This window comes from Dermatophagoides farinae, chromosome 7 (genome assembly GCF_024713945.1).
Source record: "Dermatophagoides farinae isolate YC_2012a chromosome 7, ASM2471394v1, whole genome shotgun sequence".
Taxonomy (NCBI): domain Eukaryota; kingdom Metazoa; phylum Arthropoda; class Arachnida; order Sarcoptiformes; family Pyroglyphidae; genus Dermatophagoides; species Dermatophagoides farinae.
In genome coordinates, this window is record NC_134683.1 from 234,139 (window position 1) to 248,180 (window position 14,042).

General features: G+C 30.5%; 1 protein-coding gene across 2 annotated transcripts in view; it reads left to right on the forward strand.

Moving 5' to 3' along the window:
- The window catches only part of LOC124497220 (innexin unc-9), a 56,437-nt gene that overhangs the window by 14,497 nt on the left and 27,898 nt on the right, over positions 1-14,042 (forward strand). The window contains exon 3 of one of the 2 annotated variants that reach the window (XM_075732537.1): positions 9,625-9,766. The exons of the other annotated variant lie outside the window; for it this stretch is intronic. The gene's annotated coding sequence lies outside the window, so the exon portion shown is untranslated. The remainder of the gene's footprint in view (positions 1-9,624; positions 9,767-14,042) is intronic. 2 annotated transcript variants of the gene reach the window in all.

Here is a 14,042-nt window from a genome sequence, read left to right on the forward strand (position 1 = left end):
TTTGCGTTAAACATTACATTTACACAACTCAAAACGTATACGGCATCTGTCATTGCCTGAGATTTTTCTCTCTTCATTTCTTGTAATTAGCAACTATTATCATCATCGCGAAAACGATGATGATGAAGGTTTCGTAATTTCTACACTTTTTTGCTCATTGCAAACACAATTGGGAACGATTCATATATTTTGGCACCACACACACACACGGAAATTCATGGCCCGTGATGTGTGTGTGTGTGATTTCCATTTTTTTAATATTAACTGTACTTTTTTCTCAATTGTGTGCAATGGTGGAGAAACAAATGGCGAATGAAATGTCACAATTTTTAAAATTTCCATTTTCTATTAATATCTCCAAAACAATAATGTCACAGAGCACACTTGAAAATTATGTTCCAAAAAAAATTGAAAATCATCTGCAACTGTGTGTGTCCATCATCATCAAAAGTTTTTTTTTATTGTGGCCATTCATAAATGACATAATAATCATTTCAATGATTATTGTGATTTGAATATGCAGTAATTACAGAATACACATGACCGGACTGCTAGATTTTTTTTCAGAAAAAAAGTTAATTTGAATTTTTCAACAAAACAAAAACATATGCTAGTTTGTTTTGTCTTTTTTTTGGTCTTTGAATCTTTGAATCGAATCCCAAACGGTTTTGTCACACCACCGTATAGTTGTTTGCTTGTTTTAAACAAAATGTGATGATATGGACAAAACATTTTGTCACGATGTTTTTTTTTCTTGGTTATGGAAAAATTTCCCAATGTTTTTTGTTTGCTCATTGTGTACCATCATCAACATTGATTCCATTAGCTTTTTTTCACAAATACACAGGCACTATCATTATGGTGGTGAGACACACACACAAACAGAATCCAGAACCAGAAATACAAAAAAAACAACAATAAATCGCTTCTTGTATTTATTTGAATTATGACAGATGGAACTTTGATGGTGTGTTGAACAAAAAAATTCATGGATTCTATTCGGCCTGTTCCATTTGGAATGCATGCATAAATTCCCACCGTATTTCACCACACACACACACACACTTGAATGTTTTCGATTTTTTTTTCGTTGTTGAATATGCTAAACACACTCATATATATTGATAATATACAGTGGGCACTCTCCCAAGTTGAATTTCTAACATTCTAATGAATATAATGAACATAGAAAGCTTTTATTTATAAAATCCATTTCAATAAATGATAGACTTTCGCTTATGAGTGTTTCGCATATACCACGGGAAAAAAATTGTGATTTTTATTCGTAAGTCGAGTACCAACTGTATATTGGAAGGTAATGATGATCTGAATTTTTGTTTGTTTGTTTCATATCTGAATTCTTTTTTTTATTTTCAAGTTTCTCATTAGTGAAATGAGGAAAAGCAGTAACTCTCAGTTCAATTTTTTTTCTGGTTTCAGAATTTTCAATTCAATTCAATCCGATCATTCCGTATATTTGGTAGTGAAAAAAAAATATTAATTATTAACCTGGCCTTAGAAAAAAACACTCAACATCTTTTTTTGTTTTGTTTGAAACAGACATATTGGGAATGAATGAGATTCTGTTTCAAAACAAAAAGAGGATTATAAAGAAAAAACTATGCAAAATCTGTTTCACATACATCAATTGTCTGGTGCTCATGATCACATTCTTCTGGTGATTCGGCGATGATGAAGCTGTAGTAATGTGTGTGTGCTCGTTCCAAGACATTTTTCTGGTTCATAATTTTTATTTTGTTTTGTCTCGTTCCACACACACACACACACTTCTTAATCCCGAGACAAAAATGAATCAAAGAAAAAATCATCATCAGCATTTGATCTACCCCGTTTATCGTTAGATGAGTATTCGTAAAACTTTGTCTTTACATCGAATTCATTGGTTTTGAACAATGCAAAGCAAAAATTTCTTGGAAAATCAAAATCCAAATGTGATTTGCGTGTGTGTGTGTGTGTGTGTTGATTGGTTTTTTTTTTGAGAAAGAGAAAATTTCGCCCATCATTTGATCAAACCAAAACTGAAATTGTAATCATCATCATGATGATAATAATGATGATTACTACAACAACAACGAAAATAAAATGAAATAAAATAATAATAAAAAACGATGAAAATGATTGCACAAAAGTGAATTATAGTCATCGATTCTTTTTTTTATTTCTTTTTCTTTGATTTCTGCACACATACAGACCATCAATAGATAGAATAAAGATGCAAAAAAAGACAATGATTACTACTGTCAACCAATCAATTGATGATGATGATAATCCAGAGAAAGAGAGAGAGAAAGAGCAAGAGAGAGGAAAGAAGAAGAAAAAACACCATTGAAATGATTGAGAGGTTTGGCCCTTTTTGTTGCTGTTGTTTGCGAGAGAATGAGCATCTTATTATGCTAATGAATTGAATTTTTCTTTTCGCTTGAAGATGATCTAGAGTTCTAGTCCTTCTTCTTCTTCTTCTTATTCTCCTAATTTGAGTTTGTCGTTTGTTTTTCTCTTGATTCATTATTATTACCAGAAAAAAAAATTCATTCGATTCATATCAATGGATTTTATGAAACAAAAAAAAATCACCGAAAACAATCTAATGAAATCAAATCATTTCCCCTCTTTTGTTACTATACCACACCCTCGTTCCAATTGCAGTATTTAAAAATAATAGAAAAAGATAAAGTTTATTCTGCTTCAAAGAGAGAGGAAAAAGAGAAAAAAGTTTCATTTTTTTCCGCACCGTATGTATCGAAGAATCGAGATCGACAAATTCAATTTTCATTCAATTATCTCCATTGGTTGTTGCCGTGTGTTGTTAATGTTGACGAAAGAAAAAAAAATTTTCATTCACAATCCAATGTAAAAATTATCATCATTAGGATGATATACTGATTTCGATTGTCATCATCAAATATGATATGGATAATAAATTAATAATTAATAATGACCAAACGAACGAATCGTTATCATTTTTTCAATGGCATAGTGATGATTAGTTGTTGTTGTGTTTGTCCAGTTTTTTCTATTAATTTACCAAACACACACACACACACACACACACACACACACGCACACACCGACATGTAAGTGTTGATGAAACATTGAAATGAATGATCATGGGTGAATATTAAACTGTAACTTAGTTTGTGTGTTGCCAGGAAATAAAAGTCATAAAGGATTAAATCATTTGACAGACTAAAATAGAATGGTAAGGAAGAAAAAAAAAGAAGACGAAAGATAATCAAATCTTATCACGCTGTTTTTTGCTTGTTTGTTATCTAAAAAGGTTTTTGTCGATAAATTTTTTCAACCCTTTAAAATTAAAATTTATTGTTTATCGTTTGTATCAAATGTAAGGCAATTCTGTTTTCAGTGTTTGGCAATTTTTTTTTTTTGATTTTTTTTGCTGCCGAAAAATTTCTCCATAAAAAAAAATCCATTATGCGTGGATGGGTTATGCATGCATGGATGGACGGACGAACGAATGAACGGCAGTGAAATGAAAATTAACCCGTTACACCACAGCGCAAATTGACAATGTCCGTTTTTTGTTCGAATAAAATCGAACAAAAAAACCATATCTCTTTTCATCCGTGATTTGATGATTTTTATTTTTATTATTCATTTCAACGCTCAAAAAAGTCTGAATCAAGTTTTAAATCAGAAAAAAAATTGTCCTTCTAGTTCCGGAATACTAACGACCAGTTTTTTCTATCTCTCGTTTTGGGTTTCCAGAAATATAACAAAAAAAAATGTAAAAAAACCCGAAATATAAAAAAAACAAAACAACTGTCATTAAATAATGAATCTAATGAATGAAATTTCGTTGGCGGGTAGTGCTGGTGGTGATGGTGGTGGTGGTGATGGACAAGAATTTAATTCTACTCTATATGAAGCTAATGGGAATTTGTTTTCGTTTCTAGTTTCGCTGAAAAGTTAATAAAACAACCGAAAATTTTTTTTTTAAATTCTCAATTTCATTTACTGTGATTACACGATTTTCAAAAACGTCTAGACAAATTGAATGATGAAATTCAATCAGTAATTATTTAGATTTTGTCTGATTTCTCGAAACTTTTTCCTTTTTGTTTAATTTTTTATGCGCAGCGAAAAAATCGTTAATCTTTTTCTTCTGAATTAAAAAAAATCTTTGTTTTTCTCACTGTCGTTTGGACAATGTCTTCTTTTTTTTCGATAGCTCAAAAATTGAGACATTTTTTTCATGGTGGACCAAACATTCTTTTGCATTTTCGCATTCTAAATTCATTCATTTTCACTTGTTTCGATTTCGAAGAAACCATCATCAAATAATGGAGAGAATGGAGAAAACAAAACAAAAAAACGTTAGACGAAATGATGGTTTTCTTTTCACAATTCTTCAATTGTTCATTTCTATTCACAACAATTCTTTTTTTCATCAACATCATCACACACACACACACACACACAAACATCTCAATGAAGATTAATTAATAGACTTTCCATGACAAGGAAGCATCAGCAGCCCCATTGAAAGGAAGAAGAATGGAATTGGAATGAGAATGAATTCCAAAAGAAAAAAGAAAGCGAAAATGTGGAAAAAGAGAGAGAATTTTCTTGCTTTTTTGTCGTTTGTTTTCGTCGCCATCGTCGTTGTGTCGTACATGCATACAATTCGTCTTGAATTTTTTTTTGTTGTTGCTGCTGCTTTTCCGCTTCTGTTTTTTATGCAACATAAGTGATTGAAATGAAAATAATGAATTAAATTAAAATGAATAAAAACAAACGAACAAAAGAAATGAAAGAATTTCAATGGTCGAAAAATGGAATAAGAATCTTTAGACGCATTGGTGATGATGATGATGATGATGATGGCTTGAATCTTGGTATCTTTCTGAAAAATCAAAACAAAACAAAAAAATAATCCCGGAACCATCACAACAACAATGTTGAACACACATTCACTATTGACGATAGAGGAATTCCAGATTTCAAATCTCGATTCTTTTCTTTTGTTCCGATTCCTGGAATCAAAAGACCATCAACATTATTCGTCATTGTTCATCGTTCATCGTCATCATGATGATGATGATTATGGCTTAGCTGCTTGGATTTTTCATTCCAATCATTTCCATTACTACACCATACCATTATCCTGAACATTGATTCAATTCATATTTTGGGTTTTGTTTTCGATTAAATTGAGCCTAAAAACAACAAGAAAAAAATCATACCACAGCACTCATTACTGTGAATTGAAAATGAATTCACTCGTGTAGTTCAATAGTTCGATGAAATGACCATTCATTTTCCATTATTTCAAAACGAAAAATTGCATTTTCTTCTCGTACACACTCACGCATACCGGAATAAGGCCAATTTTGTTTGTTTTTTTCTGCGGTATATACGGTTGTTATTTGTTTGTTTTGTTGGTTGATTATTTGAAGACAAGAAAAACGGTTTTTTTTCGTTTTTTTTCACTCAATGAATAAATGTCAACAAAAATTTTTGGAAATCATTTTAGAACGAGAGAAACGAAATGAATTTGGAACATGAATTTTATTCGTAATTTCAGTTCTAATACATTCTCGTCGTCATCATCATCGTCATGTATCTATAGCCTATTTTTTTCATCATCATCATCATCGATGGCGATGGTTTAGCAAATACAAAAATTGCACTTATTCTCTATTTCCATTGTGTGAAAACGAAATGAATTTGAAAATGGAAAATGAATAAATTGATAATATTGGATCCAAGAAACAGTGGTCGTGTAGAGATATCTGCGAAAATGAGAGAGTCAATATGGCAAAATGATTCTTGTCGATCTAGCCATATCTCTTATTTACTTTTGTCTTTTTTTTCTAATTCCTTGCAATAATAAAAATTTCTCATCATCAACAGAAAAAAAAACTGGAAAGATAGAATCCAGTGGAAATAGAATAGACTTTTTCGTTTTCGTTTTCGTTTTTTTTCTGTTTGTATACGAATGATGATTGTTTGTGTTTGCTTCCACTTGCTTTTTCATGACCGGTATAATAACAAGTAAGTATTAGTCATTATTCTATTTAGAATCATCAGCTGAATAAAATGCAAACACACACAGTGCACACACTACACTCTACTTTTTTTCGCCTTGTTCAGCATTGTTTTGCTTATTGATCGCTTTATGCAAACGGCTTAATATGAAGAAAAAAAAATGCTTCGATAACTTTTTCTGTTGGTCCAAGTCCACATATCATGTATGTGAATGAAACGAAAATAGAACAATATCATTTTACCATACTTTTCGGCAGTTTTCTGTATTGAATTTTATTCCAATAATTCCTAGAAAAAAAAATAAAGAACCTCAAAATATGTAAGAAAAAGAAGAAGAAATGTAAACAAAACAATGAGACATGTACACAGAATATTCCATTTGAACTCGTATGTTCCTGGAATTGTGATTTACATCGAAAAATTCTTTTTTCTTCTTTCTACCATTTTTTACTATTACTACTACTACTACTTGAACTATTTGTCTATCAATCTGGAGAATATATGTATTCATACTTTCAAGAATATTCTTGAGAATTTTATTTTTTTTTTGTCAATTGTGTTTATTATTATTATTTTTGTCATTTTCATGTTTGTACACACACACACACTGAATCTTATTGTTACACATCACACGATCAACACACACACACACTTGACCAAAAAAATACACTCATGAAAAAAAAAACACAGAAACTCTCAAAAAGTACATACATGAAAATGGAAAAAAATAAAGATCCGAAAAATGTAGAAAAAATTCACAGGATTTTCATATCATTTTCATTTTCATTTTCATTTTTTTTTGCTTATCTTTGCAAGAATGAAAATACTATGGTCGTTTTGTAGAAAATTATTACTCTAGTTTTTTGTTCGTTCTATGAACATTTTAAAATTTAATACTTCGAGAGTGAAATAAAACAAATGATGATGATTATGATCATTTTGTTTTTGTTTCTCACATTTGAATATGTGAAACAAAATTCTTGTCCAAATATTCAATCGATAAGTGTTGTTGTTGTTGTTGTTTTTAGCAAAGACAAATAAACTGATACCTCCATCATTATCATCGTCGTCGTATTCAGATGCACGAAATTTTTTCTCGTTTTTTTTGGATGTGTTTTTTTTTTGTTAGTGTGTAGGCGTATGTCTCGATTGATGATTCAAACAAACATAAAGTAAACAGTTTTCTTTCTTTTTCCGCTCATCATTTTCATCATGATGATGATGATCTAATCACCGTCTCTATATTCCATGTAAACAAAAACAAAACGAAGGAAATGAAATTCATGATCTTAAAAGAAATCCTGGATTATTGTAGCATTCTTTTCTGTCTCTTTCTTTATTTTTCATTGTTATTATTCTGTGCAATATCATAAATTAGATGAAGAAAACGAGAAAATTTGGCTCTAGGTCATTATATTGTGGTGATGGTGGTCATGGATCTAATTAGATGTCAATAATGGACCTTGATGGTCAATGATGTGTGCGTGTGTGTGATAATTTGTTTGAATGGTCCCACATATATAAAACATTTATGAATAACTTTCCTTTTTATATACGACATTCATATAATATTGTGATGATGAGAAAAAAAAATTAAATCGGGATCCGACAACGACAACTCCGGTGATGATGATGATGACGATGATGATGGAAGTAAAACCGGATAATTGTCTTCGGGCAAAATTTTCTTTTTTTTACTTCATTACATTTATAATGCTTTTATTACACACAATGTAATACACACGCATTGGGCAAAGAGCCCATGAAAAGAAAATGGGACTTCAATCAATAACCAAAAAGGATCATACATGGCGATGATGGTTTGATTGCTTTGTTCCGTTTATATACGACGTAGTTGGTTGGATTAATCAAAATTAAACATGTGCAAAACAAATGTTTTTTTTTACTTTTTTTGGACCGTTGAAAAATTGTTTTACTCTGTTTGTGTGGTTTGTTCATAGTTTGATGATTGACAAGGCTTTTCTTTTCAACGGCAATTTTCTTTGATTTTTTTTTTTAAATTACTACTGATTGATGATTGATTGATTCTTTGTGTGGCCATATGCATGAAATACAAACATTGGAATCAGGAAAAAAACAAAAGAATCCTTTTCATTGTTGTGTTTGGATTTGTCCAATATTTTTTTCACCAATCATCTGTGTTCGAGTGAAAAAAATCGACGATGGTACAATGTACAAATCAATTCGACGATTACATAGATTGAAATTAAGTTGAGAAAAATTTATATTTTATGAATTTTTTCGTAATATAAACACAATGCTAAAAGCTTAGCGCACATTTTGAATTTTTTTTCTTTTTCGTTTTTGGGCTATAAATAAAGCTCTTGTAGTGTATAGCATTATTATGTTAATAATTTATTAACACTGTGTTTATGTGTGGGTGTGTGTTTGCATTGCTTTTGCCTGTTTTGTTTGAGTTTTTTGCCAACATTCTGATCAGAAAGAAAATCGAATCCTGGAGAGAATATTTCATTTTCGTTTTTTTCATCATCTTTTTTTTTATTCGATGATTCACTTTACTCATGGATACAGGATCTGATTTTTCATCGTTTTACCGTTATCGTTTATCGAATGAACGAATAAAAAACACGTTGTTGTTGATTTATTTATCAGCCAATACAGATTTTTCGATGTTTTTTTCCACTAGATTTACATAAGGATATTCCACCTTTGGGATGTATGAGGGCACCAACCAGAACAGAATAACGAGAAGAAATCAACGAATGCCAATCGCAGTTTGTCTGTTTAGACATTTCTGACATGCATTTCTTACGCAAAACAATAATAGTAATCAAATTGGAATAAAATAGCACAAAACACACACGAGAATTGAATGAATCGATTGGATTTTTCTTTCTTTTTCTTTTCATCGTAATTTGGTGTATAAACAACACACACATACACACATTTAAATTATTGATCAGTGTGTGTGTATGTGTGTTGTTTATACCCACCCGAGAATGAATCAATTCGTTGCCATTCAAATCGCACAGTTTTCATTTTCTCCATCGTGAATTTCAATCAGAAAAAATAAAATAAAATCAAAAAACAAAAACAAAAACCAAATCCGAAACGATATTTGTTGTGTTGTGGTCTTGTCATCAGTTAGTTAGTTGTTCAACATGGTTTGTGGTTTCTATTTTCGCTTGTATTGTGTATTGTGTCCTAAATCTTCAATTTAAACTCTCCAGGTTCAATGGCTGTTGTGTTTAGCGGAAATATGCGAAAAATTTTATACCCAAAAAACAAATTCCACAAGGGAAAAAACGGAACCAAAAAAAAAACCATTTGATTATCGATTAATATATTGGTCATTTATTCTTCAGATAATAACCAAAGCAATGGAAAACAATTTACAGACTGCCAGAAATAACAGTTGTGAATAGGCAAAATAATCGTTTTGAATATATTATTGCCATTTTTGGGACTGAATTTATTTCAGTTTTTTTTTGTCTTCACCATCACACACACATACACACACAGACGCACACAAAACATGAATGAAAATTATTCAGAAGAAAAAGATTTTGAATTTTAAATTTTTTTTTTCTTACAAATTCTTTTTTTTCGTAGGACAAAAACGAATTCAATTTTTTTTTCATTCATTCATTCATGGCGTTCTATGGTTAATATATCAAGCCTCAAGCATTAGCAGCTGTAGCAGTATTCAATTCAACAGATTCGACGATACATATGGTGATGATGAATAAATATGGTAGGCAAGTGTAATACATGTCAATTTTTATTTGGATTTTTTTCCATTGTTTTTCACTACGGTGAAAAGGTTTTTTGTCGGGTTGTATAAATCGAGTAAAAAAATTTTCAATCTTCACCATTTCACTGTGTTTACTGGAACAATTTATCGAGATAAGTAGTGTATACACAATGAATATTCTTGTTTTTTTTCCACCATTTTCGCTGAACAAGATTCTTGTCGAATAGCAATAGAACACAAAAAGGACAACAATTTTCCAAGTTGTTCCAATAACAACAACTTGTCCCTAAAAACAAAAAAAAAAACGACCATTTGGTTGGAATAATCAAATTAGTTTTTTTTTCTATTTTCTGGATGATTTTTTTTACATTCACTCGCTGTTGTTTTCTGTTTGTTTCTTCTTTTTTTAGTGTCCACTTTTTTGTTGTCCACATTCAGTTTATTTTATGTGTAATTTTTTTGTTTTTGTCCAATTTTCAGATTCAGAGTTTCAGTCAATTTGTTCAGAAATTCATTCACTTGACATCGTCATCATCATCTTATTTAATCAAGACTAGAGCGATGTTGTTAAAGTCCAGTGTTCCATTTTTGTGTTCAGTGAGCCTTGAAAATTTACCAAATTTTTTTTTCTTGTATTTGTCAAAGATTACATCACTTATTATTATCGGTATTGCAATTACCGGGATGATGATTCATTGATGAGATTTCATCGGTTTTTCATTTTTCAAAACATACACAAATTCAATTGGATTCGATTCGATCGATTGATCGATAAGGAAAAGTGATCGATTTTTCCCAACTCATAAATACCTCATATTTATCGCGAATTTTAAGGTTTTTTCCACAAAAATTTTGTCACTGAAACAAAAAAAAAAATTCTCAAAATTATATCGATTCGATCTTATCAATCGATTTTCCATTGCTTGTAAGAATTTCGATAACATAACTTTATCTTTTATTCACATCTTGTTGTTCACAATGATAAGATTTGTTTTTTTAGAGGGGGTCATTCATTCATTCATAAATGGCTGTATGAGAGAAAAAAAAATGTTGTCTTTGTGTTGTTATTACATGTCCAAAATGTCGAACAAACAAAACGAACAAGGTGTTATTTATTGTTCAACCAATATGTAAAACTATGGTTGTATGGTTTTTTTCCAAATTTCGGACAGTATCCCGAAAAAATAAAAGATGCAAGTACATTTTTTGAATTTCAATTTGTGTTGTTTAATGCTTTGTTTTGTTGTTGTTTTTATTTCTCTTTCCATGAAACTTTTTTTCCACTTTCCATTTGAATAATGTGTTGTTGTTGTTGTTGTTGAATTTAAAATTTTTTCAACGAATAAAAGTTGAAACATGATTTCGAGAGACTAATAATTAAAAGGTTATGTGGTGTGTGTGTGTGCGTGTGCCGAAAATATAAACTCGATTTGAACAAAAAAAAAAAAAAATAATTTGAAATTGAGCTGAAATTTTCTAGTTTGCAATGAGAAAAATGAAAATTTGCATAAATTACCGGAAAGAAGTTTGGTGGATGAAAACTACCAACTAGTGATCCGGTCGAATAATTTTGAATTCATATGTGTGTTCAAATTTAATTCGGAATTCAGAAAAATCAAACGATGCTGCCACTGCCACATTGATCAACAACAACAACACAACTATTACAGTTTTGCAATCATTGGTCCTGAAATTCTGATTCCAAATAATAACCAAACAATAAGAAAACAAAGAAAAAACGATGCCCAAATGCAATCGAGCAAAACATTCGACAATTTTTTCGTGCTTTTTCTGCCACTGTTGTTGTTGTTGTTGTTGTTCGTTTGTTGGTTAGGTTTGATGGTGATTGAGTGACATATCCGGGTCGATAACAAAACAAAAGCGAAAAAACATTCTCAATTCATTCTTTGCTGCTGCTGCTGTCGAAATAGAATCGAATTCGAATGTGATCCAGAATGAGTAACGACAACAACAAAAAAATCAAAATCAAAAAAAAAGAAGAAGTAAAAGTGATAATGAGAAACATCAAAAAAGTCAAAATGAAAAAATTCCGATAACCAAAATCAATGGCGAATGCAATGAAATTCTCTAGTGATTTGACCAATTTTTCTCTCTCTCTTTCTTCTGCACCACCATGAAAATATCATCACATCATCACCATCGTAGTGTCATTCTAGTGTTTCACAAACTAAATAACAACTGATCCAGAATGGAGACAAAAAAAACCTGATCAATTTCAATCAGAATTTTTTCGATTTGATTAGATTTTTTGATTCGAAACAAAACGAATGCATCAAAGAATTAGCATATCATCATTTCGATGTCAGTGTGACACAGCCGGTAGATATTTGTTGTGTGCGACACAATGTCACCCACATGAATCATGCAATGGATAATTTAATAATTCATCCACTCACGCAATAATGATGATTTCTATGTTTTTTTGTTTTGTCTTGGGTAGAATTTTTTTTTTGCAGAAACGAAGTAGCCATTACCATTCTCATGATGTTAATGTATTTTTGTCCATTCAATCAGAATTGTCTTTGTCGTTCAGTATCACCAACAAGAAGAAAATGAAAAAACAAACGTAAACGAATCGTTTTCGATATCAAAAAACAATAACAAATGAGCTCAAGATAAATGGATGGATGATGAACGAAATAATAAAAGTTGAAATTGAAACTTTTTTCTGTTTTTTTTCTGTACTTTCCAAATGATGGACAATGATCATCATCATTTGAAATTCAGACCAAATTCTAATTTGAAAGGTAATTTTCTTTGGAGAAAAAAAATTTGCAATTTTCTCTGTGTTTGCAGTACAGTTTTGTTTTTATTCCATTCAATTGAATTCAAAATTAAGCTCATCATCAACACACGAAGATGATGATGATGATGATGTGTAGATAATAACTTGCCATTTTGTCTGTGGAAAATTGAATCGTGATAAAACAGAATCGACAGTGTTGTTGTTTTTCTCTGCTGTTGTGTTTGCTTAGTGTTTAATTTTTTTTCCTTCTGTTTTCACAAAAAAAAAATTCATTCAATCACACACATCCATTTCAGATTATTATCTCGATTTAAATGATGGAAAGTAGAGAGAAAACATTGACAAGCTTTTTTCTTGTCGCGATGAAATGTTTGCATATACTTTGTGTGTCTGTGTGTTTAGATTCGTTGTTGTTGTCTGTTTTTCTGTTCGATCCTGGATTACTGTAAAATGTTTCTATCTAATCGTGCGTGTGTGTGTGTTGTTGTTGTTTGGTTTGAACAAATTTTTGATCCAAATTATGTGACTGATGAATAAACTGAAAAAACGAATCGAAAATTAAATCAAATTATTATTTGACACATACACTGTGTACCATTCATTAGCACACCATTATCTACTACCTAATCTGATATTGATGATGATGATAATAATTTTTTTCCAATCAAAATCATCGTTGACTACTACGGAGATTATATTTGTGATGTGTATGTATTCATTTCATTTATTACGGATTTTTGTTCATTCATTCATTCATTCATCATTCGGGTATTAAGTCTGTTTGTTAAACATACGGTTATTATTATTTTGAGAAAAAAAAGTTGTCCTTGTCGTTGTTGTTCATTCAGTCAAAATGTTTCTCATTTATAATCATATCTTGTGTATCAAAGGTAAGCTCAAAGCTATAATATTATTATGGAACGAAAAAAAAATCTCAACAAATTCGTTCATTGATGAACGAGAAATTTCGATAATAAATTGAACGATACAATGTTCTTCATCATTTATTATAAGGAATCGATCATAGTAATAAAGAAAGAAAGAAAAAAAAATCCAATCCAATTCTTGAATGAAATTCATATTCAACAGTGGCAGCAATACAGATAGACAGACAGACATATATATGATTTGACGTATCAAACAAAACAAAAAAAAACAGAGAAAGAGAGAAATCGATCTCTTATTGATCCAGATAAATTCTCAAATAATGATGACGATGACGATGACGATGATGATGATGATGATGATGATGGTCACATCAGAATCTTTGGCATAAAAGTATGTTATGTTGTGCTATGTATGACATGATATGATGAACAACACACACGATTCTTTTATGTATCATATAACAGTTTTTTTCTGGATTCGGATTTCCAACTGCAACAACGACAACAACATTTTTGGATCTCTTTCTTTCTTTATATTCTATTTTGAAAAACGCTTTCAATGTGTCAAAATTGTCAATGTCAAACATTTTTTTTGTGTATTGTGTATAACGTAAGTGATGGT